General features: G+C 45.6%; 1 pseudogene; it reads left to right on the top strand.

The window, feature by feature from the left end:
• LOC139249599 (zinc finger protein 70-like) overlaps positions 1-27,617 on the top strand; it is a 112,023-nt pseudogene that overhangs the window by 61,158 nt on the left and 23,248 nt on the right.

Below are 27,617 nucleotides of genomic sequence, written 5' to 3' on the forward strand. Positions count from 1 at the left end.
AAAGTATTTTCCCTATATGCGTGTGTGTGAGCGTGTGTGTAAACATAACACATCATTCTTAATTTTTGACAATGAATTCGACAGAGATAAGCTATTGTTTTCGCCAGTTATTTTCCAGCATTTTATTTGCTCTTATTTACAATGTAATTGCAGAGTGTTTAATCCCTTTACCATTTATTGATGACACATTGTCTTTTGTGCTCTTGATTCGAAAGTGATGTCACACTGACCATTCCTTTACCAAGGTGACCACTTGTCCGCAGTATACTGTGGGAAAGGGGAGTAAATCTCACCGAGGGTAATAAGCAGCCTCCCACCAGTCTCTGCATTTTATTGCCCAGTGATCACCTCACCATCACAGAAGTTCCTGAGATTTACCTCCAGTGTGGATGACTTGTGTAAGTGATGTTAAGAATTAAATTGTAGGTTAAAAGAGGAGTTGGGTGAGGAGGGTTTGGAGAGTAGGCGTAAAAGAGGTGTTGGGTTGAGGGTTTGAGAGAAATGCGATGATAGAGGAGTTGGGGTGAGGGGTTGGGGAGTTGGGTTGAAAGCGTAGTTGCGAAGGGGGAGGTGTAGAGAAGGGGTGAAGAAGGTGTATGAGTGAATGGGATTTACAGCCCTTTAAGTGCCTTTGTTGAACTATGATGGGGTTTATTTTTCCTTTCAAATGTTTTATATTGTGTGTTTCACTGAAGTTAGACGTGGGGTTGCAGTTCCTTGCAGGCACTGGACTGTTCCTGGTGAATTAATGTTGGCAGTGTTAATTGGGAATAGATTTGAGTGGGATCATTCTGTGCTGAATGCGTCGCTGGGCGGCGGGTTTGCCCTCAGTCCCAGTGATGAGGTGTTATTGACACCAAATCCAGGGACCACATACATTGTGACTCCAAATCCAGGGACAACTTACATTGAGGCATCAAATCCAGGGAACCCTTACACTGAGGCACCAAATCCAGGGACTAGTTACAATGAGACATCAAATCCATGATGAATTACATCGTGACACCTAATTGAGGGATTACTGATACCGTGACAACAAATCCAGGGACCAATAACACTGAGGCACCAAATCCTTGGACCACTTACACTGAGACTATAGAATTACATCAGATATATGGGCAGAAATGGGCCATTCGGGCTAACCAGTCTGTGCCGGTGTTCATGCTCTGCTCGGTAATTAGAGAGCCTCAGTATGGGGAATGGCCATGCCACTGAAAACAGTTCTAGTTAGGGGGAAAGGTGGGTAATGAATGAAGATATGATGGTGGAATCAGACGGTGACTGTGAGGCCTGGTGACAGATTATTGTCAGAAGCCCTTTTCAAGCAGGCTGATGATTAATTGTAACCAGCACAACAACTGTATCCATCTGTTATTGTCGCAAAATCCCCAAATCTAATGTCACTAATTGATTCTTCTGTGAGAAATGTAGAGTTGTAAAATAAGGGAGGAAATGAGGCTTGCGCAGAAACGAAGGTTCCTTGAATTAACACATTGTGATGCTGTTTTGTGACTCGTCTGTGAGAGATTAAAAACATGAAATGGAAAAGGGCAAGTTCAGTGACACTTATATTGCCAATAGTGCTTTCTACGTTAATCAATGTATCCTAAGCCCAATATCATATTGACTATCCCAATCACTAATCCCAATACTAACACATAGCCACAAACCACACCCACTAACCACTAAACCTACATCTGAACCCAGCCCCTAATCAATGTTAAGAACATAAGAAATAGGTGCAGAAGTAGGGCATCTGAATCGTTGAGCTCGCTCTGTCATTCAATAATATCGTGGCTGATATGATCTTGGCCTCAATTCCACTTCCCTGCTCTCTCCGCATAACGCTTGACTTCCCCATCTTTCAAAAATCAGTCCATCTGCAACTTAAATATATTCAATGATCCAGCGTCCGTTGCTCTCTGGGGTAGAGAATTTCAAAGATTCACGATTCTCTGAGAAAAGAAATTCATCTTCATTTGCGTTTTAAATGGGCGACCCCTTATGCTCAGACTTCGCCACCTAGTTCTCGATTCCCCCCACAAGAGGAAACAGTGATCAGTGGGGAAGCTAAAGACCCGATAAAGGAAGTGTTTAAACAATTATTTTGATGCAAAAAATTTCTGCAACGTATGTTCGTGAGAAGTAATTATAATCAACTAACCCATCAAAATTAGCAAATGCAATTACAAAGACCAGGTATTTCAAATCAATCACATGCAGTATGTGTGGAGATCTGTTAACCGCATTCAAAAATCGTTAAACAATATAGAAAATATGAGAGTTCCATTCTTAAGCAAGATATGTCTTTCAAAGAACGTCAAATGTCTGTAAAGTGAGACACGCCGGTTCAGTGTGTGCCATCCACAAGCTGTATGCTCAAACAAAACAAGCTTGGGATTTGATGTGGCAAAAGATGAACTGCGTGAGAAGTGAAATAATCTAGAGTAAGAAAAGGCCCAAAATGGAAGGGAAGGGAACATGAATTGGTCTCCCGTGCAACGGCATGGTCCCGGCCTGCATGACCATCAGCAGGACGGGGCAATCAGAGGGAGCAGTGTGCGGCGGTGGCATTCCATTGTAGGATGGTGACGGCTGCAAAGTCACGTCGCTAACTGCAGTGCGGGCAGGCACAGCAGGAGGGGCGAAGCAGCGTCAAGAGATTATAGAAGGACGTGATTGGGGCCCAGGAGAGGCATGAGTCTGGGGCCCAGAAGGGGCAAGGGGCTAGGCGCAGCGTGGCCCAGCCCAGATTGCTTTACATGTGTGCGCCCAGTCCGTGCAGCAGAGCTGGTCTCCAGGCGTCTGGGGTAATCCTTGCCACTGGAGCAAGACCGAGCTCTGTCAAGCCAGTGTGGTGGCTGGTGTGCAACGGCCACCACACGTTAAAAAAATCCAAACACAGCCAGCTTCAACCGTTCAAAATGTAGCTCGGGATTTGCAATATTAGGTCCTTCATTAAAACACCTGTGAACTCATTCTTTTTTGGCGTGGAAGCAAGTCATCCTCGCTTCCAGGGACTGCCTATGATGATGATGATGGTTATGGAGAAATCAAATATTGGACAAACGATGTTTGAAACAATATTGAGACAGAACATTAATCTCCAGCTCAGGTACAGGGTTATTCAGAACAGCAAAAACAAAGTCGAAGTTCCAGAATGAACATGGTTCAGTGGCCAATGGGGGCCCAGTAAATCCTGTCCCATTCACTGATTGGCTGTTCCTATTTACCCAGCATTACTGCCGACCACAGACTTCAGGGACCGAGTGCGCAGGCGCCGAAACTGGTTGTATTCGGAGCATGCGCAGTGTGTGTAATGGCGGAGCAGGGATGGTGAAATGAGCTCCGCAAAACAGCTCAATTTCAGCAGGGTGGAGGTGAGTAAAGGACCAGCGGGTGGGCGGGGAGACTTCATAAACAACTGGAGCCCGCCGGAACCCCGGAATAATAAACGGAATATCGGCGGCTGCAGCCTCGAGGCTTTGTCCCGGTCAAAGGCCCAGGCTAACGGCGGCCATTTTTGTACAGGAAGGCAGGGCCAGTCCTCCGCCATCTTGGTTCAGTGAGCAGGAAAGCGCATGCGTGGCCATCTTGGTAAAGTAACAGCTCAGTTATTTAATCTCGACACCTCGGATTTCTCACCATCTTCTAAAGGCGCTGCTCAGTGCTAAGCTTCTGGTTACATCCCAGACAATTGTAACAGGTAAGCCTCAGAGCTGTTCACTCCCAAGGTTAGAGTCCCCATGTACAGTCCCAGGGTTAGAGTCCCCATGTACAGTCCCAGGGTTAGAGTCCCCATAAACAGTCCCAGGATTAGAGTCCCCATGTACAGTCCCAGGGTTAGAGTCCCCATGTACACTCCCAGGGTTAGAGTCCCCATGTACAGTCCCAGGGTTAGTGTCCCCATGTACAGTCCCAGGGTTAGAGTCCCCATGTACAGTCCCAGGTTATTATCTCATAATAACATAATAATATAAGAAATAGGAGCATGAGTGGATCATTTGGCCCTTGGATCCTGCTCTGCCATTCAATAAGATCACAGCTGATCTGATCATGGACTCACCTTCACTTCTCTGCCCGCTCCCCATAACCCTTTAATCCCTTATCGCTCAAATATCTGTCTATCTCTGCCTTAAATACATTCAATGACCCAGCCTCCACAGCTCTGGGACAGAGAATTCCACAGATTTACCCTCTGAGAGAAGAAATTCCTCCTCATCTCAGTTTTAAATGGGTGACACCCTATTCTGAGACGATGCACCCTAGTTTTAGTTTACTCAATGAGTGGCAATATCCTCTCTGGATCCACCTTGTCAAGTCCCCTCGTTATCATATGTTTCAATCAGATCACCTCTTATTCTGTTGAATTCCAATGTGTATCAGCCCAACCTTCTCAACATATCCTCATAAGACAACCCGCTCATCGCCAGAATTAACCTCTGAACAGCCTCCAATGCAAGTATATCCTTCCTTAAATATGCAGACCAAAATTGAATGTAGTATTCCAGGTGTGGTCTCAACAATACCCTGTACAGTTATAGCAGGAATTCTCTGCATTTATATTCTATTCCCCTTGCAATAAAGGCCAACATTCCACTTGCCTTGCTGATTACTTGCTGTACCTGCATACTAACTTTTTGTGTTTAATGCACAAACAGCCTCAGGTCAATCTGTCCTGTAGCACTTGCAATTTTTCTCCATTTAAATGATAACTTTCTTTTTATTATGTTTGCCAAAGTGGATAACCTCACATTTTCCCATATAATACTACATCTGACAAATTTTTGCCCACTCATTGAGCCTGTCTATATCCCATTGCAGATTATTTGTGTCCTCAATTTGCTTCTCACTCACCTTTGTATCATCAGCAAACTTGGCTATATTACACTCGGTCCTTTTCTCCAAGTCATGAATATAGATTGGAAATAGGTGAGGACCTAGCACCGATTCCTGCAGCACCCAACTAGTCACCATTTGCCAACCAGAAAAAGACCAATTTATCCCGACTCTCGATTTTCTTTTAGTTAACCTATCCTCTATCCATGCTAATATACTGTTCCCAACCCAGTGTGCTTTTATCTTGTGCAGTAACCTCTTATGTGCCATCTTATCAAAAGCCTTCTGGAAATCCAAACACACCACATACACTGCTTCCGACTTATCCATCCTACTCATTATATCCTCAAAAAACTCCAGCAAATTTGTCAAACATGAGTTCCCTTTCATGAAGCCATACTGACTCTGCTTGATTGAATCATGCTTTTCCAAATGTCCCACGACTGCTTCCTTAATAATGGTCTCCAGCACTTTCCCAATGACAGATGTTAGGCTAACTGGTCTATAGTTTCCTGCTTATTGTCTGCCTCCTTTTTTTAAATAGAAGCGTTACATTTTCGGTTTTCCAATCTGTTGGGACCGCCCCAGAATCCAGGGAATTTTGGTAGATTACAACCAATGTGTCCACTGTCGCGACAGCCACTTCTTTTAAGACGCTACGATGTAAGCCATCAGGGCAAGGTGACTTGTCTGCCTTTCGTCCCATTATTTTTCTGAGTACTATCTTGAATAGTGATTGTATTAAGTTACTCCCTCACTATAGCCCCTTGATTATCCACTTCAGTATTACTCTCAGTGACCGAGTGTTTTACTGTAATTAAACTAATCTCTGATTTTTTCTGTCGGATATTAAGTCCTGCACGGTCCCAGCAAACACCCCACTCCCTCGTCCCTCTGATGTTTCTGCAGAATTGCTTTGTGAAGACGGGCTCATGGAGAGAAACACCCTGCACGGAATAATCCCAAATTGAGAATCTCCAAGGGACAAGGCTCCTAGCTTTAATCATTTTCTGTCCTTTCCCGCCAGGCCCAGTTCTTTTGCTCAGATTCTGATAAAAGTAAATTGGGAAAAGTGCACTTTGATTTTTAAAGGCAGAATTATTGAAGAGAGCTTCGCATGCGCAGTTCAGCCCAGCCTCCTGTGTCCATTTCAAGTGAACAGAATTGCACATGCGCCCTCCCCTCCCCCAGCCCTGCCTGTAATCACCATTCACTCAGTGAGTGGAAAAAGATGGTTTAAAACAGCCGGGAATGGAGACACTGTGACCCCGGGGTAAGGCAGTGAGCAGCAGCCTCCTTACCACAGCGCAGCGCTTTGGAAGCGTGTCCGCAGATGGGCTCAGAGATCGGCATTGAGTCCGGGTGCAGTTTAGGGGGAGTCGGGGAATGTGTGTATGGGGCAGAGTGCACCAAGAACCAGTGTCAGTGCATGGTGTGAGTCAGGGAAGGGAGAGGCCATTCTCGTGCTGTGTGTGGACAGTGTGTGTCCAGGGTAAGAGAGACAGAATGGTCAGAATCACCTATTTACAATCTGCTGCTTTCTCTCTCCAAACCAGTAGTGAACGTTCCTGGTTGAGTTCCATTGGGGGCTGTGTGTAAGAGGAAGAGTGGAGCAGTGTCTAGTTCCGGGACATGATGTGAGTGGAGGATGGAAGAGGCCATTCTCGGGCTGTGCGAGGACAGTGTAAGGTAACAGATAAAGTAAATCACCTCGCTGTTTCAAATCATTGCTGCTTTCTTTCCCCAAATCAGTCGTGAATGTTCCTGATTCAGTTCCAATCTCAACGTGTCTTTTGTTCTTGGGCAGTGAGCAGTGGAAACACAGCCCAACAGTGAGGATGTGAGGAGTTTCACAAAGTGCATCTATTGAAGGCATCAGGAAAGGAGTGTGGGGGAAGATATTTTAAAGACGGGTTCTGTTGTTTCGGTGAGCTGAGTTCTCCAGAACCGTGTTGCTGATCATTGAGAGATACATTGTCACTCCCTCAGATACATCATATTCTCCGCGCATCCATATCTTAGAACTAATAATGTTCTCGTATTATTAATCTCAGAGCAAAATTCTTCAGTCAGAACAATAGTGATCTTTCCTCCACCCAGAATACAAGGAACAGTGCAGGCAGCTCCTTCTCACACAAACAGTAAGTAGATTATCACTCACAGAGCACAGAGACACAGAACTGGCCTCAATCCTATTTTCACAGGGTGCAGAAGCTGTCAGTCCCACAATGATCCGAAGTGGCAGAGTTAAATTGTGAATCTTACCGCCAAATTGAGCAGTAGAATCAGATGCTGTTTCACCATTGAAACAGATCACACTGACAGGTACATTAAACACCCACACTCACTTGCCAGAAACTGGTAGGTAGGGAATAAAAGACAATCATCTATCAGAAAAAATGTCAAACAGATAGTATAAACTACACTCGCATATCAGAAGCTGATGGGTACAGAGCAAAAGCCATATTCGTGATTCAGAATCTGACAGATTTAGTATTTAAACCCCCGAACATACCAGAGGATGACAGGTGCAGAATAAATCCCACATTCCCGTACCATAGATTGACAGATACAGTATACAACACGCACCCACATACATGAAAGTGACAGTAACAGAATAAAATCCCCACTTGCATACCAGAGAGTGACAGGTAAAGTGTAAATCCCATGTGCACATATCGGAAAACTGAAAGGCAGTAAGTAAAATTGTTACTTGCATCGCAGAAACTGATCGGGGCAGAGTAAAACCCACACCCGCACATCTGAAAAATGACACAGAAGGCATAATCTTCACTCACACATCAGAGAAATACACGTAAAAAGTAACATTGATTCTCACGTTCACATACCAGAGAGTGACAAATACAGATTAAACCCAAACTACCGCAGCAGAAACTGAGACGCACAGATTAAATCTCAACACACACCAAAACCTGACAGTTGCAGAAAAAACACACACTTGCATATCAGAGACTGAGTGATACAGGATAAAACCCACACTCACATATCAGAGACTAAGAGATACAGTATAAAACCCACACTCACATATCAGAGACTGAGTGATACAGTATAAAACCCACACTCACATATCAGAGACTAAGAGATACAGTATAAAACCCACACTCACATATCAGAGACTGAGTGATACAGTATAAAACCCACACTCACATATCAGAGGCTGAGAGATACAGTATAAAACCCATACTCACATATCAGAGGTTGAAAAATTAAAATCCATATTCCCATAACATAAATTGACATACACTGACATGCCCATACTCACGAACCAGGAATTGACAGGTACAGGGTAAAGATCTCTCTTTCATTCCAGAAACTGACAGGTACAAAGGAAAGCCAACTCACAATTAAGCAGAAACTGGCAGGTATAGAGTAAGGCCCGCAATCACATATCAGAACTTGCCGGGTACAGAATAAAACCCAGGCTCTCATAACAGAAATGGAGAGATACAGATAAAGGCCCACACTCAGAGCAGAGACAGATAGATACAGAGTAAAACTCAGATTCATTTACCAGAGACCGACAGATTCAGCATAAAACTCACCTCCAGAACACAAATTGATTGTTAGAAAGTAAAACCAATACTCTATCATGAATTGCTGGTACACAGTAAAACAATACTTACATACTGGAGAATGACAGGTATGGAGTGGAGCTGACATTCACATAACAGAGATGGACAGATACAGCACAGAACACACTCACACACCAAGAATGGAAAGAAACATAGAAAATAGGTGCAGGAGCAGGCCATTCGGCCTTCGAGCCTCCACCACCATTCAATATGATCATGGCTGATCATGCAACTTCAGTACCTCAGTCCCGCTTTCTCTCTATACCCCCTGATCCCCTTAGCCGTAAGGGCCACATCTAACTCCCTGTTGAATATATCCAACGAACTGGACTCCACAACTTTCTGTGGTAGAGAACTGCACAGGTTTACCACTCTCTGGGTGAAAAGGTTTCTCCTCATTTCTATCCGATATGGCTTAACCCTTATCCTTAGACTGTGACCATGATTCTGGACTTCCCCAACATCAGGAACATTCTTCCTGCCTCTAACCTGTCCAGTCCCGTCATAATATTAAATGTTTCTATGAGATCCCCTCTCATTCTTCTAAATTCCAGTGAGTGTAAGCCTAGCTAATCCAGTCTTTCTTCATATCTCAGTCCTGCCATCCCGGGAATTAGTCTGGTGAACCTTCGCTGCACTCCCTCAATAGCAAGCACGTCCTTGCTCAGATTAATAGACCAAGACTGCACACAATACTCAAGGTGTGGTCTCACCAAGGCCCTGTACAACTGCAGTAAGACTTCCCTGCTCAAATCCCCTCGCTATGAAGGCCAGCATGCCAGTTGCTTTCTTTACTGCCTGCTGGACCTGCATGCCTACCTTCAGTGACTGATGTACCATGACATCCAGGACTCTTTGCACCTTCCATTTTACTAATCTGTCAGCATTCAGATAATCTGCCTTCCTGTTTTTGCCACCAAAGTGGATAACCTCACATTTATCCACATTAAACTGCATCTGCCACGAAATTGCCCATTCACCTAACCTGTCCAAGTCACCCTGCAGCCTCTTAGCATCCTACTCACAGCTCACACTGCCATCCAGCTTAGTGTCATCTGCAAACTTGGATGTATTACCTTCAATTCCATCGTCTAAATCATTAACATATATTTTAATTAGTTGGGTTCAATGAACTGAACCTTGCAGCACCCCACTAGTCACTGCCTGCCATTCTGAAAAAGACCCGTTTATTCCTACTCTTTGCTTCCTGTCTGCCAACCGGTTCTCTATCCACGTCAATACATTACCCCCAATACCATGTGCTTTAATTTTGCACACTAATCTCTTGTGTGGGACCTTGTCAAAAGTCTTTTGAAATTCCAAATACACCACATCCCCACTGGTTCTCCCTTATCCACTCCACTCGTTACATCCTCAAAAAACTCTCGAAGATTTGTCAAGCATGAATTCCCTTTCATAAATCCATGCTGACTTGGACCAATCCTGTCACTGCTGTCCAAATGATCTGTTATTGCATCTTTAATAATTGATTCCAGCATTTTACCCACCACCGATGTCATGCAAACCGGTCTATAATTCCCTGTTTTCTCTCCCCCTCATTTTTTTTAAAAGTGGGGTTACATTAGCTACCCTCCAATCCATAGGTACTGATCCATTGTCCATGAAATTCCGGAAAATGACCACCAATGCATCTACTATTTCTAGGGCCACTTCTTTAACTACTCTGGGATGCAGACTATCAGGCCCTGGGGATTTATCGGCCTTCAGTCCCATCAGTTTCCCTACAACCATTTCTTGACTAATAAGGATTTCCCTCAGTTCCTCCTTCCCTTAGATCCTCGGTCCCTTAGTAATTTCGGGAGGTTATTCGTGTCTTCCTCAGTGAAGACAGAACCAAAGTATTTGTTCAATTGGTCTGTCATTTCCTTGTTCCCCATTATGAATTCACCTTTTTCTCTTCACATATCTATAGAAGCTTTTGCAGTCAGTTTTTAATGTTCCCTGCAAGCTTATTCTCATACTCTATTTTCCCCCTCCTAATTAGACCCTTTGTCCTCCTCTGCTGAATTCAAAATTTCTCCCAGTCCTCAGGTTTGCAGCTTTTTCTGGCAAATTTATATGCCTCTTCCTTGGATTTAACACTGTCCCTAATTTCCCTTGTTAGCCATGGTTGAGCCACCTTTCCGGTTTTATTTTTATGCCAGACAGGGATGTACAATAGTTGTAATTCATCCATGTGATCTTTAAATGTCTGCCATCGCCTATCCACCGTCAACCCTTTAAGTATCATTCGCCAATTTATCCTAGCAAAATCACGTCTCATACCATTGAAGTTTCCTTTAAGTTCAGGACCCTCGTCTCTGAGTTAACCGTGTCGCTCTCCAGCTTAATGAAGAATTCTAACATATTATGGTCACTTTTCCCCAAGGGGCCACGCACGGCCAGATTGCTAATCATTCCTCTCTCGTTACAGAAGACCCAGTCTAGGGTGACCTGCTCTCCAGTTGGTTCCTCGAAATATTGATCTAGAAAATCATATCTTATACACTCCAGGAAATCCTCCTCCACAGTATTGTGACAAGTTTGGTGAGCCCAATCAATATCTAGGTTAAGGTAACCCATGAAAACTGCTGTACCCTTATTGCACGCATCCCTAATTTCCTGTTTGAAGCCATCCCCAACCTCCCTACTACTGTTTGGTGGTTTGTACAAACTCCAACGAACGTTTTCTGCTCTTTTGTGTTTCGCAGCTCTACCCATATAGGTTCCATATTATCCCAGCCAATGTCCTTCCTTACTGTTGCATTAACCTCCTCTTTAACCATTAACACTACCCCAGCTCCTTTTCCTTTCTGGCTATTCTTCCTGAATATTGATTACCCCTGGATGTTATGTTCCCAGCTGTGGTTACTCTGGAGCCATGTCTCTGTAATCCCGCTATATCCGCTAACAGCTATCTGTGCAGTTAATTTGTCCACCTTGTTACGAATGCTTCTCGCTTTGAGACTCAGAGCTTTCAGGCTTGTTTTTAAAAACACTCTTTGTCCTTTTAGAATTATGTTGTAATGTGGCCGTTTTTGATAGAGAATGAAACCCACAGGCAATTACCAGTAATTGACAGGTACAGGATAAAATCCATGCTCTCGTATCAGAAACTAACATGCAGAGTAAAACCCTCATTCACATACCAGAGATGGACAGATACAGAATCAAATCCACACTCCCATACCAGACATCCACGATATAAGAAAATAAGAACATAAGAAATAGGAGCAGGAGTAGGGCATACGGCCCCTCGAGCCTGCTCCACCATTTAATATGATCATGACTGATCCGATCATGGACTCAGGTCCACTTCTCTGCCCGCTCCCCATAACCCCTTATTCCCTTATCAGTTAAGACAATGTCTATCTCTGTCTTAAATATATTCGATGTCCCAGCTTATACAGCTCTCTGAGGCAGCGAATTCCACAGGTTTTTAACCCTCTGAGAGAAGAAATTCCGCCTCATCTCAGTTTTAAATGGGCGGCCCGTTATTCTAAGATTATGCGCCCAAGTTCTAGTCTCCCCAATCAGTGAAACCATCCTCTCTGCATCCAGCTTGTCAAGCCCCCTCATATCTTAAAGTTTCGATAAATCACCTCTCATTCGTTCTTCTCAATTCAATGAGTGGAGGCCCAACCTCCTCAATCTTTTCTCATAAGTCAACCCCTCATCTCCGGTATCAATCTAGTGAAACTTCTCTCAACTTCCTCCAAAGCAAGTATATCCTTTCATAAATATGGAAACCAAAACTACACGCAGTATTCCAGGTGTGGCCTCACCAATAACTTGTATAACTGCAGCAAGATCTCCCTGCTTTTATACTCCAGCCCCTTTGCAATAAAGGCCAAGATTCAGTTGGCCTTCCTGATCACTTGCTGTACCTGCATATTAACCTTTTGTGTTTCGTGCACAAGTACCTCCAAGTCCCGCTGTACTGCAGCACATTGAATCTTTCTCCATTTAAATAATTTCTTGCTCTTTGATTTTTTTTCTGCCATAATGCATGACCTCACATTTTCCAACATTATACTCTATCTGCCAAATTTTTGCCCACTCACTTCGCCTTTTACAGATTATTTGTGTCCTCCCCACACATTGCTTTTCCTCCCATCTTTATATCGCCAGCAAACATGGCTACGTTACAGTCGGTCCCTTCTTCCAAGTCGTTAATATAGATTGTAAATAGTTGGGATCACAGCACTGATCCCTGCGGCACTTCACTAGTTACTGATTGCCAACCCAAGAATGAACCATTTACCCCAACTCTCTGTTTTCTGTTAGTTAGCCAATCCTCTATCCATGCTAATATATTAGCCCCAGCACCGTGAACTTTTATCTTGTGCAGTAATCTTTTATGTGACACCTTGTCAAATGGCTCCTGGGATTCCAATTACACCACACCCACTTTATCCAACGTGTTCGTTACATGCTCAAAGAATTCCAGCAAATTTATCAAACTGAACTTCTCCTTCATAAATCCATGCTGACTTGCTGACCGAATTATGCTTTTCCAAATGTCGTGCTACTGCTTCTTTAAGAATGAACTCTTCAACATTTTCCCAACCACAGATGTTAGGCGAACTGGTCTATAGTTTCCTGCTTTTTGTCTGCCTCATTTTTAACCGAGTGCAGCTCTCAGTCACCGAGCACCACCGAGTGTGCCTCTCAGTCCTCGGGCAACACCGAGTGCGGCGCTCAGACCCCGGGCAACAGCGAGTACGGCTCTCAGTCCCCGGGCAACAGCGAGTGTGGCTCCCAGGCCCCGGGCAACACCGAGTGTGGCTCTCAATCCCCGGGCAGCACCGAGTGTGCCTCTCAGTCCCCGGGCAACACCGAGTTTGCCTCTCGGTCCCCGGACAACACCGAGTGTAGCTCTCAGTCCCCGGGCAACACCGAGTGCGGCTCTCAATCCCCGGGCAACACCGAGTGCAGCTCTCAGTCACCGAGCACCACCGAGTGTGCCTCTCAGTCCTCGGGCAACACCGAGTGCGGCGCTCAGACCCCGGGCAACAGCGAGTACGGCTCTCAGTCCCCGGGCAACAGCGAGTGTGGCTCCCAGGCCCCGGGCAACACCGAGTGTGGCTCTCAATCCCCGGACAGCACCGAGTGTGCCTCTCAGTCCCCGGGCAACACCGAGTTTGCCTCTCGGTCCCCGGACAACACCGAGTGTAGCTCTCAGTCCCCGGGCAACACCGAGTGCGGCTCTCAATCCCCGGGCAACACCGAGTGTGGCTCTCAGTCACCGGGTAACATCGAGTGCGGCTCTCGGGGCCTGAGTCTGAGCCACCGGGCCCAGCACCAGCAACCCCCGGGGGCACCACCTCCCCCACACCAGGAAAACAACAACTTACATTTATATAGCAGGCCCAGCAAATCCCAGCCGCTCTATCAGGTGGGCGCTGGATGTGGAAGGCACTCACAGGCCACCTGTGAGGGTCTGTTTGTTGCATCAATTTGAGCTGGATGGAGAGGAGGGAGAAGCTGCTGGGTTTCACCCCCAGTAATTCTGGGTCCAGTGGGACCAACAATTTCCAATGTGGGCCTGTCGAGGGAGGTGGGTTCCATTCCCTGAAGGACAGTATTGGCCCAGATGTGTTTTTACGTTAATCTGGCAGCTATCTTGGTCACTTTTCTCTTGTGCCGGACCCACAAATGACCAGATTCATTAAGCTCAATTTGACAATCTGCCTTTGTGTATTTCTAGGTTCTCTCTCACACTCCCTTTTCCTGTTTGAAATTCACTTGACAGGATGTTGAAAGGGCAGGATTTGTAGACTGGAAGCTCAAACCAAACATCACCTCAAGATCTGACAGTCACTCGCTACATCGGGACTGGAATATCATCAGCTTTTGACCATGTAAGCAGAAGGCACCGTTCACAGTGGGGAGAAACGGTGTGTGGACAAGGCTTCAGCCAATCATCGAAACTGTACAGACACAAGTGCAGTCACACTGGGGAGAAACCGTGTAAATGTGGGGACTGTGGGAAACGATTCAACTCCCCGTCCCAGCTGGAAATACATCGGCGAGTTCACACCGGGGAGAGACCGTTCACCTGGTCCAACTGTGGCAATGGATTCACTCAGTTATCCAACCTGGAGAGACACAAGTGCAGTCACACTGGGGAGACACCATTCACCTGCTCCGACTGTGGGAAGGAATTCACTACATCATCCGACCTGCTGAGACACCAGCGAGTTCACACTGGTGAGAGGCCATTCACCTGCTCCGACTGTGGGAAGGGATTCACTACATCATCCAACCTGCTGACACACCAGCGAGTTCATAATGAGGAGAGACCTTGTAAATCTTCTGATTGTGAGAAGAGTTTTAAAAGCAAAGAGCAACTGATGAGACACCAGCGAGTTCACACTGCGGAGAAGCCATTCAGCTGCTCTGAATGTGGGAAGGGATTCACTACATCATCCAACCTGCTGACACACTAGCGAGTTCCCACTGGGGTGAGGCCGTTCACCTGCTCTGAATGTGGGAAGGGAGTCACTACATCATCCAACCTGCTGAGATACCAGCGAGTTCACACTGGGGAGAGGCCGTTCACCTGCTCCGAGTGTGGAAAGGCATTCACTACATCATCCTACCTGCACACACACCAGCGAGTTCACACTGGGGAGAGGCCATTCACCTGCTATGAGTGTGGCAACCTGCTGAGACATCAGCGAGTTGACAAGTGACTGCAGGGGTTGGAACTTGCTGTTATTCACATCCCGGACTGAATCGTGTTCATTCTGACAGTTGGGGTTATAACTCCTGTAAGACTGATGGTAATAACTCCTGAAATCGACGTGAGTTTAATATTTGGGATATCGACACATAAATTAGTGCTGCTTTGAACATATTGCTGTGGATTTTTGTCTTTCCCACCTGAGTGTTTAGCATCACCTGGCTGGAGCTGAGAAAGGACATTCTGTGGGGAGGATCTTCCAGGGGGAACAGAACTTCAGCCTGGACACTGACCTTCTGGGCCACACAGAGATCACCACATTCTTCTGAACTCCAATATGTTTCGTCCAACCTACTCAACCATAAGTCAATCCCCTCATCTCTGGAATCAACTCTGGGATCTGCAGCAGACATGAGCAAGGACCCGAGGCTAATTATATGACACATATTTCATTACAGACAAGGTTACACTGGGATAAATGTTCAGTTCGAACGTAATAAATAGGAGCCGGAGTAGGTCATTTGAACACTCAGGCCTGCTCCGCCATTCAATAAGATAATGGCTGATCTGATCATGGACTCAGTTCCACTTCCCTGCCCGCTCCCCATAATCCTTTACTCACTTATCGCTCAAAGATCTGTCTATTTCCGCCTTATCTATATTCAAAGACCCAGCCTCCTGGGCAGAGAATGCCACAGATTTACAACCCTCAGAGAAGAAATTCCTCGTCTCAGTTTTAATTGGGTGGCCGCTTATTCTAAGACTCTGTCCCCTAGTTTTAGTTTCCCGTGTAAGTGGAAATATCCTCTCTGCATCCACCTTGTCGAACCCGCTCATATCTTATATTTCGATAAAATCACCTCTCATTATTCTGAACTCCAATGTGTTTCGGCCCAGCCTACTCAAGCTATCTTCATAAGTAAATCCCCTCATCTCCGGAATCAATCTAGTGAACCTTCTCTGAACTGCCTCCAATGCAAGTATATCCTTCCTTAAATACGAATACCAAAATACGGAGTACATTACAGGCAAAATGCCAATTAAACCAGCAGCACACTGGCAACTTAACAGTGTGTCATTGGCCTACAGGCTTTTCTTAAGTAGATGTGCTGAGTGGATATAAATTTAACCAGACTTACAGATGTGATGCTCTATTCACATATTGAGGGTAGAAGAGATGCTGTGGGGTACATGCTAAGTCCAGTAGCTGAAAGTGATTAACAGACTGGGTTTTGTGTTTAGTGATCCGAGGCGTGTTACCAATTCCAGCAAAATCGAAGCCCATGGAATAACAGGGACAGTGGAAGCATGGATATGAAAGTGGCTAAGTGATACACACAGAGTAGTGGTGAACGGTTGTTTTTCAGACTGGAGGAAGTGGTGTTCCCCACGTGTCGGTACTCGGGCCACTGCTTTTTTTGATCTATATTAATGACCTAGACTTGGGTTTACAGGGCACAATTTCCAAATCTGCAGCTCACACAAAACTTGGAAGTGCAGTGAACAGTGAGGAGGTAGTGATAGACTTCAGAAAGACATAGACAGGCTGGTGGAATGGGTGGACATGTGGCAGATGAAATTTAACGTAGAAAAGTTCAAAAGTGATACATTTTGGTTAGAAGAAAGAGGAGAGGAAATATAAACTAAGGGGTACAATTGTAAATGGGTGCATGAACAGAGAGACCCAGGAGTATGTACGCACCAATCACTGAAGGTGGCAGCACAGGTTGAGAAAGTAGTTACAAAGACTTACGGGATCCTAGACTTCATGAGTAGAGGTATAGAGTACAGAAGTGTTGATATTATGTTGACCCACATAAAACTCTGGTTCGGCCTCAACTGGCGTATTGTGTCCAATTCTGGGTCATCATCATCATCATAGGCAGTCCCTCGGAATCGAGGAAGACATGCTTCCAGTCTAAAAATGAGTCCTTGGGCGGCTGAACAATACAATACGAGAGCCACAGTCCCTGTCACAGGTGGGACAGATAGGCGTTGAGGGAAGGGGTGGGTGGGACAGGTTTGCCGCATGCTCTTTCCGCTGCCTGTGCTTGATTTCTGCATGCTCTGCACGATTAGACGATAGGTGCTCAGCGCCCTTCTCGATGCTCTTCCTCCACTTCGGGCGGTCTTTAGCCAGGGACTCCCAGGTGTCATTTGGAATGTTGCACTTTATCAGGGAGACTTTGCGGGTGTCCTTGTAACGTTTCCTCTGCCAAACCTTTGGCTCATTTGCTGTGAAGGAGTTCTGAGTAGAGTTCTTGCTTTGGGAATCTTGTGTCTGTCATGCGAACAATGTGGTCTGCCCAGCGGAGCTGATCAAATGTGGTCAGTGCTTCAATGCTGGGGATGTGGGCCTGGTCAGGACGCTAACGTTGGTGCGTCTGTCCTCCCAGGGGATTTGCAGGATCTTACGGAGACATCGTTGGTGGTATTTCTCCAGCGACCTGAGGTGTCTGCTATACATAGTCCATGTCTCTGAGCCATACAGGAGGGTGGGCATTACTACAGCCTTGGAGACCATGAGCTTAGTGGTAGATTTGAGGGCGTGGTCTTCAAACACTATTTTCCTCAAGCGGCCGAAGGCTGCACTGGAGGTGGTGTTGAATCTTGTCGTCAATGTCTGCTCTTGTTGATAAGACGTTCACGAGGTATGGGAAATGGTCCACGTTGTACAGGGCCGTGCCGTGGATCTTGATGACTGAGTGGGGTGGGTGGAGGGAGTGCTGTGCGGCGAGGACAGGCTGGTGGAGGACCTCGGACTTACAGATGTTTAATGTGAGGCCCATGCTTTGATACGCCTCAGTAAATATGTCGACTATGACTTGGAGTTCAGCCTCTGTGTGTTCGCAGACGCAGGTATTGTCCGCGTATGGTAGCTCAACGACAGAGATTGGGGTGGTCTTGGACCTGGCCTGGAGACTTCGATGGTTGAATAGGTTCCCACTGGTTCTGTAGTTTAGTTCCACTCCAGCAGGGAGCTTGTTCACTGAGCTGGAGCAATTCTGGCTACTGCATTTTTGTAAGTAGACAAAGTCCTTTTGAGAGCGTGCAGAAAAGTTTTACAAGAATGATTCCAGGGATGAGGGACTTTAGTTACGTGGATAGTCTGGAGAAGTTGGGGTTGTTCTCAGAACAGAGCAGATTGAGAGGAGATTTGACAGAGGTGTTCAAAATCATGAGTGGTCTGGACAGAGGAGCTAGAGTGGGATTAGTAGAAGCTCTTGCAGATAGCCGGCATGGGCTCGATGGGCCAAATGGCCTCCTTCCATGTTGTAACCGGTCTCTGATTCTAAGATGATGAAAAGTGTGTTGCCCAGGATGCGCCATCTCCCGGGCCCTGGGACCCAGTGGGGAACAGAGATTCTGAAGCCCCACCCACTCTCTGTTCCCAAACCAAGAAGGCGCCCTGATCCCGCCCTGTGCAAGATGGCGGCCAGTGACCCCGCTCACCCGGGCCTGTCAGTGCGGGGCCTGTGGGCTCTAATTCGGGGCCTGAGATTTATTATGTATCAAATCAGTGCTGTACCTGCTCTGGTAGTGTTCGATGGGACAGTGTAGAGGAAGCATTTTAATACATACTAAAAATGACGGAAAGGTAAAGACCATCTGGTCCATCAAGCCTGTCCCACAAAATTGCAATAAATCACAGGGTATACACTCCACTCCACCCGAATCCATGTGATGATCTGGGAGAGGCAAAAATACACATTAAAAAAAAAACCTAGGACAATTTTGGAAAATAAAATCTGGGAAATTCCTCTCCAACCCATCGAAGTGATCGAAACTAATCCAGGAGACCACTCTGGCCATTAAACTCCCTGCAGTACCTACATTCTGTAAGTGTTAATCTCCGCCGCAGCCAGAAACTAATCCAGCTTTTACTTGAAGGAATTCAGTGAGTCTGCATCCACCACATGAGAGGGCAGCTTGTTCCAGAGGTCTTTTGTTCTCTGGGAAAAGAACCACCTCCTGATGTCTAACCTCGATCTATCGTTATAAAACTGAAATTTGTGTCCCCTGGTGCTGCCTCACCTATTTAATTGAAACAGACAGTCAGCTAGAACACTCTCTTTCACTTTCATTATCTTATAAACCGCAATCATTTCGCCCTAAGTCTACGCTGCTCTCAGGTAAAGAGTCCCAACTCTTTTCACCTATCTTGGTAACTAAGATGCTTTAGACTTGGAATTAGTCTAGTGACCCTTTCCAGAACCTGTATCACCCACCATGTGAGGAGACCAACATTGGACACAGTATTCCAAGTGTGGCCTGATTTATGTCTTGTATAAGGACAAAACTGTACTCGTGGTCATACACTCAATTGTCCTATGGATACACCCCAACACCCTATTTGCTTTAGCTGTCGCTACACTGCATTGCTCATGTACCTTTAAGGATGTATTCACTAGAATGTCTAAATCTCTTTCTATCTCCACCATCTTTAATGCCTTTCCCTGGAGGGTGTATAAATGTTGAGCATTTGCCCTGCCCACATACGTAACACTGAACTTATCTAAGTTATACATCATTTGCCAGTCATGCGGCCAGTCTCCCAACACTTCAAGATCTGCCTGAATCAGATCAGCCTCTTCTACAGTTCGAGCACTCGCACAGATCTTGGTATCATTTCAAAATTGTGCCCCAACCCCAAAATCCAGATCTATAATGAAAATAGTGAAAAGCAATGGTCCCAACATTGATCCCTGCTGGACATCACTGGTGACCGATCTCCAAACAGATCCAAATCCATCTTTCACTGCTCTTTACCTACATCCTGCCAGCCAGTTCTGTATTTGGCAAAATATATTATCAGTACTAGAGGCTCCGATCTTATCGAGAAGCCTCTTGTGTGGTACCTTGTCAAAAGGTTTTTGGAAATCTAAGTCGACAATGCCTACAGGGCTTCCCTCATCCACCAACTTTGTAACTTCTTCAAGAAATTTAATTAGATTTGTGAGAAATAAACTCTTTATAATGGGTTGTGGTGTCCCTATTATGTCCCTCCCGATCCAAGAATTCATATATTGCATCCCTTATGATCCTTTCAATCATATTACCTATTACTGATATTAATATGATGGGCCTCTGTTTACCCGGGTCTGCCTTGTCACATTTTTATTAAAATGGGGACTTCATTAGCATCCTTCCAATCTGTAGGAAACTATTTCAGAGTGAGTTATTAAACATACATGCCACGGGCTCACACAACACAAGTCCCATCGCCCAGAGGACCCTCACACAGCACATGTCCCATCGTCCAGAGGACCATCACACAGCACACGTCCCATGTCCCGAAGGGGCTCACACAGCACATGTCACATGTCCCGGAGGGGCTCACACAGCACATGCCCCACCTCCCGGAGGGGCTCGCACAGCACATGTCTCATCTCCCGGAGGACCCTCACACAGCTCATGTCGCATCTCCCGGAGGGTCTCGCACAACACAAGTCCCATCGACCAGAGGACCCGCACACAGCACATGTCCCATCTCCTGGAGGGGCTCACACAGCACATGTGCCATCTCCCGGAGGACCCTCACCCAGCACATATCCCACCTCCTGGAGGGGCTCACACAGCACATGTCCCACCTCCCAGTAAACCCTCACAAAGCACATGTACCATCTCCCGGAGGGGCTCACACAGCACATATCCCATCTCCCGGAGGACACTCACACAGCACATGTCCCATCTCCCGGAGGACACTCACACAGCACATGTCCCATCTCCCGGAGGAACCTCAACCAGCACATGACCCATCTCCCGGAGGACCCTCACACAGCACATTTCCCATCTCCCGGAGGACCCTCACACAGCACATGTCCCATCTCCCGGAGGATCCTCACACAGCACATGTCCCATCTCCCGGAGGGTCTCACACAGCACATGTCCCATCTCCCGGAGGACCCTCAGACAGCACATGTCCCAACTCCCGGAGTACCCTCATACAGCACATGACCCATTCATCGGAGGACCCTCACACAGCTCATGTCCCATATCCCGGAGGGGCACACACAGCACATGTCCCATCTCCCGGAGGGGCTCACACAGCACAAGTCCCATCTCCCGGAGGACACTCACAAAGCATATGTCCCATCTCCCGGAGGGGCTCACACCGCACATGTCCCATCTCCCGCAGGGGCTCACACAGCACATGTCCCATCTCCCAGAGAGGCTCACACAGCACATGTCACATCTCCCGGAGGACCCTCACCCAGCACATGTCCTATCTCCCGGTGGACCCTCACACAGCACATGTCCCATCTCCCGGAGAATCCTCACACAGCACATGTCCCATCTCCCGGAGGACCCTTGGATGGATATCCTCCAGTCCGGCTGCTCTATCTATTTTTAAGTTCTGAATGTTTTCTAAAACAAGATACTTATCTATGTTAATGTTACTGATAAAAGTATTGTTATTAAGTTCTAACATTTGGGCATGATGTTAAATGGTGAAGACTGATGGAAAGTTCTCACTAATATTCCCGCCATACTCAGTGTGTCCTGTGTAACCTGTCCTTGAACACCCTTCAGTGGCCCAATACAGACTTTGATAGTTCTCGGACTCTCCACATAACTGAAAAAGCTCTGCCCATGAAGGCCAGTTGTCTACAATCCTTTTATTCCGAGATACTTTTTCCTGATTGAATAGCAGCCTTCGTTTTCATTAGTTGTTCCTTGTATTCACACTATTTATTTAAGTGTTAAAATTATTTAATTTCTGTAAAACTTTCTGTTTACATATTTGTACAGCTCCAGTCGGCCACCTTGGTTTTTTTTACCATATTTCTGTCTTTTAATTTTGACTACGTTTGTTTACCACATTTTTAAAATTGTTCTTAAAACCTTTCCATTTATATTCAACATCGGTCACATCACCACCGAGGAGGGTTGGCCAATTTACCTGTTATAAGTCCTCTGCCAGTTTGGAGAAGTTTGCACTGAAATGCGGTCCGTGTCGCAGGTTCTCAGTCCCTTTGGTTCTCCCGGCCAATCGGGATGGTATAATGTGATCAGTGTTGCCCAGATGTTCCCCACACGGAGGGCTGATCCTGTTGATTTCTGGATCATTTTCCGTCAATCTGCTTCAGTGAAATCACTGAGTCGAATACCGATTGTGCTTCAAACAAAGCAAGCTTTTATTTAAAAAACAAATCCCTATCGGGGACCTTATCAGACCGAAGGAATGCAACTCTGATAGATCGCACTCACTTCCTATGGACAAAGTGACGTTACATTGTAAAGGGACGACAGTTATACATTTTCGGTAAAAGATAACAAGGTAGGGCTTGAGTGACTTCCTAGATCAGCCTATCCTCTTTGATCCCTCTTTCCCTTTGTCAACTCATAATCCGACCTAACGATGGTCTGATTTTAAACAAAGACCTTCTGTTAATGTTTCAGGTTAGTAACTTAAGACCTTGAGGTTTTTTGCAAGCTGTGGGTTTTTTTCAAGCTGTGTTAGTAATGTAACATTTTGCAGTCTCGAGTCTGAGATTTTAATGGCTATTCATCCATGAATTCTTTGTTAGCTTATACTGTCCATATATAATTCCCACGTTCTCAACTTCTCGACTTTAATGTCTGTATACATTTAATATCCATGTTCAGTATGCATTCTCATTCCCCCCTTTTATCATTCCATGATAACCCTTAGGATATTTTGCTGATTAAAATAGTTTGGTTTTCTCGTCTCTCTTCACAGGTCACCGTCGGTGTAGCTGGTTGTCTATCACTACGGGTCGAAGTTCAAACTGGTCTCCTCGGGACCCATGTTCCAATTAGGATGCCAATGGTCCTGTTCAGCTATGGAGAAGAGGAAATCTGGAACAGAAACAGGAATTAGAATAACGAGTAAAATAGGTTCGTTAGAGGGTGGTGAGCTTGCAGTGGTGCAGGTGAACCCAGGCACTTTCCCCCTCAAACTTGGCTGCAGTGGGGGTAGTGAGTAACACCTGAAAAGGCCCCTCCCATCGTGGCTCTAATCCCTTCCGAATCCATTTCTTATTCAGGACATACTTCCCAGGTACCACGAGGGACGATTCGGGTAAAACTGGGAGGTTGAGGTGAGCCTCTCGAATCTGGTTGTGAGCTAGTCGCAGAGCCTGAGTCAGTGAAAGAACATAAATGGTCATCAGTCGAGCTGAGATACCATATCTAGGAGCAATTTCCCTCATTCACACCTTAACAACAGTTTGAGCCTTATTGTTCAGGGTAGGGTAGGCTTCAATCCATCTGCTAAACACATCTAGTATTACTAACACACATTTGTAACACTGAACTTTTTGCAAATCAATGTAGTCCAACTGAAATGTCTCAAAGGGACCATCGGGGAGGGGCGTTTTACCCCAATCACAGGGGACTCCCTTCCCTGGATTATGTTGCTGGAAAACCAGGCAACGACTACTGATGTTCTGGGCGAGCGTCTGGAGTCTAGGGTGCCACCAAGTATCCAAAAGTGTGTCACTCGTGGTCCTTGCTCCACAATAAGTAGCAAAATGCATACATTCGATAACCCATAGAGCCAATTTCTCAGACATGCAAGTCTGTTCCGCGGGAGTGGTTCAGAGTTTAGAAACATTGTCATAAGTACAGCCATAATTTTTCCACAACAGTTTTTCTTTTCAGGAGTGGCCTCCTGTGCTTTAATAACATCTTGGATGTTTGGCATTGGTTTTTCCGAGGCTAACTTAACCTTCGCAGGATTTTTACTCTGACTCATCATTTTGGGCACTACCATCTGTTGGTCACGAGAGGCCTGTTTGGCCTCTTTCGTCAGCCCAATGGTTATCTATATAAACCGGGGATTTTCCGGTGGTGTGGGCGGTACATTTAACAATGGCAATGCGCTTGGGGAGCATGAGGGCTTGCATCAAATCAGATTCTAGTTGCTTATGGGATATCTCATTCCCCTGTGAGGTTAAGAATCCCCTATTTTTCCATAATTGTCCGAAATCATGGGCTACCCCAAAGGCATAACTAGAGTCGGTAAAGATATTGACTTTGAGGTCTTTGGACAAGATTAGGCTCGGGTGAGGGCGAATAGTTCAGCTTGTTGGGCAGAATAGGCGGTTTCAAAGGCGGCAGATTCCAAGACCTGATTCTCCTGTTTTACTATGGCATATCCTGAGATTCGTGTACCTTCTGGATTAATAGAAGAACTTCCGTCAACATACATAATACAGTCTGGATCTTCCATTGGTACATCAACTAAATCTTCCCTGACTGATGAGGCCTCTTGAATTAAAGGTAAACAATCATGACTGGGTCCTTCCTCATCTTGGGTGGCTCAGTGAGAAAACAGGCCGGATTAATTGCAGCACAGTTCCAAAATGTCAGCTTGTTTAGTAAGTAGATCTCATATCTGCTTTGCCTAGACATGGTAAGGTGTTGAGTCTGCAGTTGGCCCAGGAGGGCAGCTACGGAGTGAGAGGTGTACACAACAATATCCTGCTGGAGGTGATGTTGACAGCGGATTGAAGGCTATTGTAGATGCCGTTTAATATTTTGGTTTGACTCGGCTAGCCTCCAAACCTCGGTGGATACTCGGTATTGCCTGTGATTTCAGTGGGTACTTCGGATAGAGGGCCAGTCCACATTGCCCTGCACTGGGATGTCATTCGGATCAATGGGAGTATATTCCACTTGGGAGGGGTCCTCTGCCCACACATGAGGCTCCACATAGTCAGGTATGTCCGAGCCAGTATGATGCTGCAGAGTTGTTAAGACCTTCTCGGGGTCCCCGTGGAATTGGACTGTTCGGCCATGTTTTACAATTTGCACATTCTGGTTGGTAGAGTCAGCCTCGTCCATAGCCTAGCGCACCATAACTCCCAAATCTTTAGCGTGGTGGGGAGGTAATACTTCACGAGTAATATGTGGTGCCACCGTTGGGGGCTGTCCATCTGTCTTACCTTCCAGTCCAGTAACTCTAGCCCTTAATAGAATTTCCATCACTTCCCCTTCGTGACCCTGATAAAAGTTCTGCAGGTCCTGATTCCTTCCACTGGGATCGTATGCTAGGGTCACGTGATAGGGCGCCTGCGGCAGGTCCAAAGGCCACCACTGAGGGGTTCTAGTCGTATAATACTGCCGCTTAAGGGTTCCCTGATTTACAATAATCGCATCATCTCCACACTCCAAATGCAACTGGAATTTGCAGAGGAGGTCTCTAGCCATCAAGTTACAGACCAGATTGGTTGTGATAACAAATCGATGTTCCACCGATTATTCCTGGTAAACAATTTTAACCGGTTCTGACACCAGGAATATGGAGACTTGTCCCAGGAATCCTGACAGTCCCTGTGTTTCAGTGAAGGCGGGGAGTTTAAGCTTTGATTGTCCAGAAGACATGAAGGCTCAAGTATCGATCAAGAAGGGTTGCCACTCATTCCGAATTTTTAACAATATCATCGGTTCGTCATCCGGGCAGGGTCCCTGCACAATCAATAGTCAATACGAATCGGGGGACGGTTGGCCAAAGGGGTTGTTCTGGGAGAAGTTTGTGTAAGATCCCCGTCCTCTCCCCTCTTGCCCACCTCCTCTTCCTCCTTTGTGCCGACGGGAGGGACAATTTCTATTCCAATGTTCTTCTTGCCCACAATAAAAGCATCCATCTCGTCTTTCCCAGCCCCGAACTCTTCCCATACCAGGCCGGGGACAATAGGGCGGTCCGTAATTAGCATGGCCCGGCCATTTAGGAGGTTGGTATAACCATATCCCTGTTTATCCACCCAACCCTGCACACAACACTGCGGTTCCATGTGGTATCCCCTTGGTTCGGGTTTTGGTCCTTCCACCCGAGGCGGCTCTTCCTTTCTAGTCATGTATTCAGTCTTGACCCGGGTTGGGGGTGCACCTCCCCCCTCTCCTTTCTTCTCCTGCCAATAATATTTAACCGCCCTTTCCATCTGCGCTTTATTGTTATCTGCCCAATTCATATTATTTGTCCGGATAGCGTGAGCAATCAAATAGGGCAGGCACTGAAGTAGGATAGCGCAGAATTGAGGAGAATCCTCTCCTGCCCTGAAGGCATTATCTCCTGATTGACTTCCGTATATTTCAATAAATCTTTCCATGAATTCATCGGCAGTTTATTCCCGTTTGGGTTTAGTTTCTCATAATGCGGCCATACTGATGGGCTTCTGAAGGATCGTGGTGAGAGCATTAAAGATAGCGTTTCGGCGATCCTGGACATCGTTCGGGTGAGCAACCACCAATGCATCATGAGTAGCACGTCTTTGGTGAGTTAGAAATCCGGCATGCTCAGTTGGGCTCAGGGTTTGCTTTACCAGGGCCCACAGGTCCCTTGATTCTGCATTATATCCATGCATGTCGAAATCGGAGGTCAGGGTTAAGTTGGGCTTGTGGATCTCTTTCAGCTTATTTATCTTAGCCTTTTAACTCTTCAATTTGTTTGGTTTGAGTATCTATTTCTTTATTGCGTCAGGCAAGTATTATTACATAAGTTGGTTCTGTTTTTATTTTTATTCTGCCTATCGCACCATTCTTCTGTTCGGTGAGTTTTTTTCTATTAAGAAATCCAAATTAATAATGTTTAGTATGAAACGGCTGTCAATGGAAAGGGTTAACTCATTTACAGGCTTGTAAGAAGACCTGATTTCATTACGTGACCTCACGTAACCATCTGAAAAAAAATATTTTCATCAGGAAAGGCAGCATTTGATTAAACTGCAATATTTTTTAACTTCTTATTCAAGTACTTGCCAAAGATATTTTTTTAATTGATTTAAAACGAGACCACACATTTTTAATAGCTATTTGTTTACTGAAATTCAATTTCGTCATCAGCCTCGGTCAATGCAAAGCCAACCATTTTAACTACGTAGTCTATCGATACATTTCTCAGAGGTTCCAGTGGTTTCTTTAAGACATCTACGGTTTTTAATATGTCCTCCTTCTGTCAATGAAAGCCCTAATTTAATGGAACTTTACTGCCAACTCGACAGGAGTGATGCATTTTTTTCCAGACTGCAGTGGAACTTTCCTCATAATTTAAAATCTCAGAACATTTTTTTTTTCAGCACCTATTTTGTACGTTACGTGTTTTTTTTCGTCTTTTCCATAACTAGAGGGATGTCTGGCACGTAGGCTGTGGACTGCTTTTCGTTATCTCAATTGTTCCAGCCTCAAGGTCATGTTATACTATTTCTTCTAATCTGCAGATTTAACATAATATTTTTTTTGAATCCTTTTGAATCCATCTCAGTTGTTTTGCTGTGCCTTCTCTGAATATTTCAAAATCCCGATTCAAGCTTTGTAATGTAATCAATCATTGCATCTTTTCTTTCGACAAGTAAGTGAGCATGTCAAATCCTTTTTAAACCACTGGGACCATGTGTTTCTTTTTTTTTACTCAACAAACATATCCTTTGTCCGTTTCTTGGCTCCGTAACTTATCATCCGAATATACGGAATTCAATAAGGTTCACACTCTTAAACTTCCCACATACAGGATAACAGTACGAAGGGTTAAA

This window comes from Pristiophorus japonicus, unplaced genomic scaffold (assembly GCF_044704955.1).
Source record: "Pristiophorus japonicus isolate sPriJap1 unplaced genomic scaffold, sPriJap1.hap1 HAP1_SCAFFOLD_33, whole genome shotgun sequence".
NCBI lineage: Eukaryota > Metazoa > Chordata > Chondrichthyes > Pristiophoridae > Pristiophorus > Pristiophorus japonicus.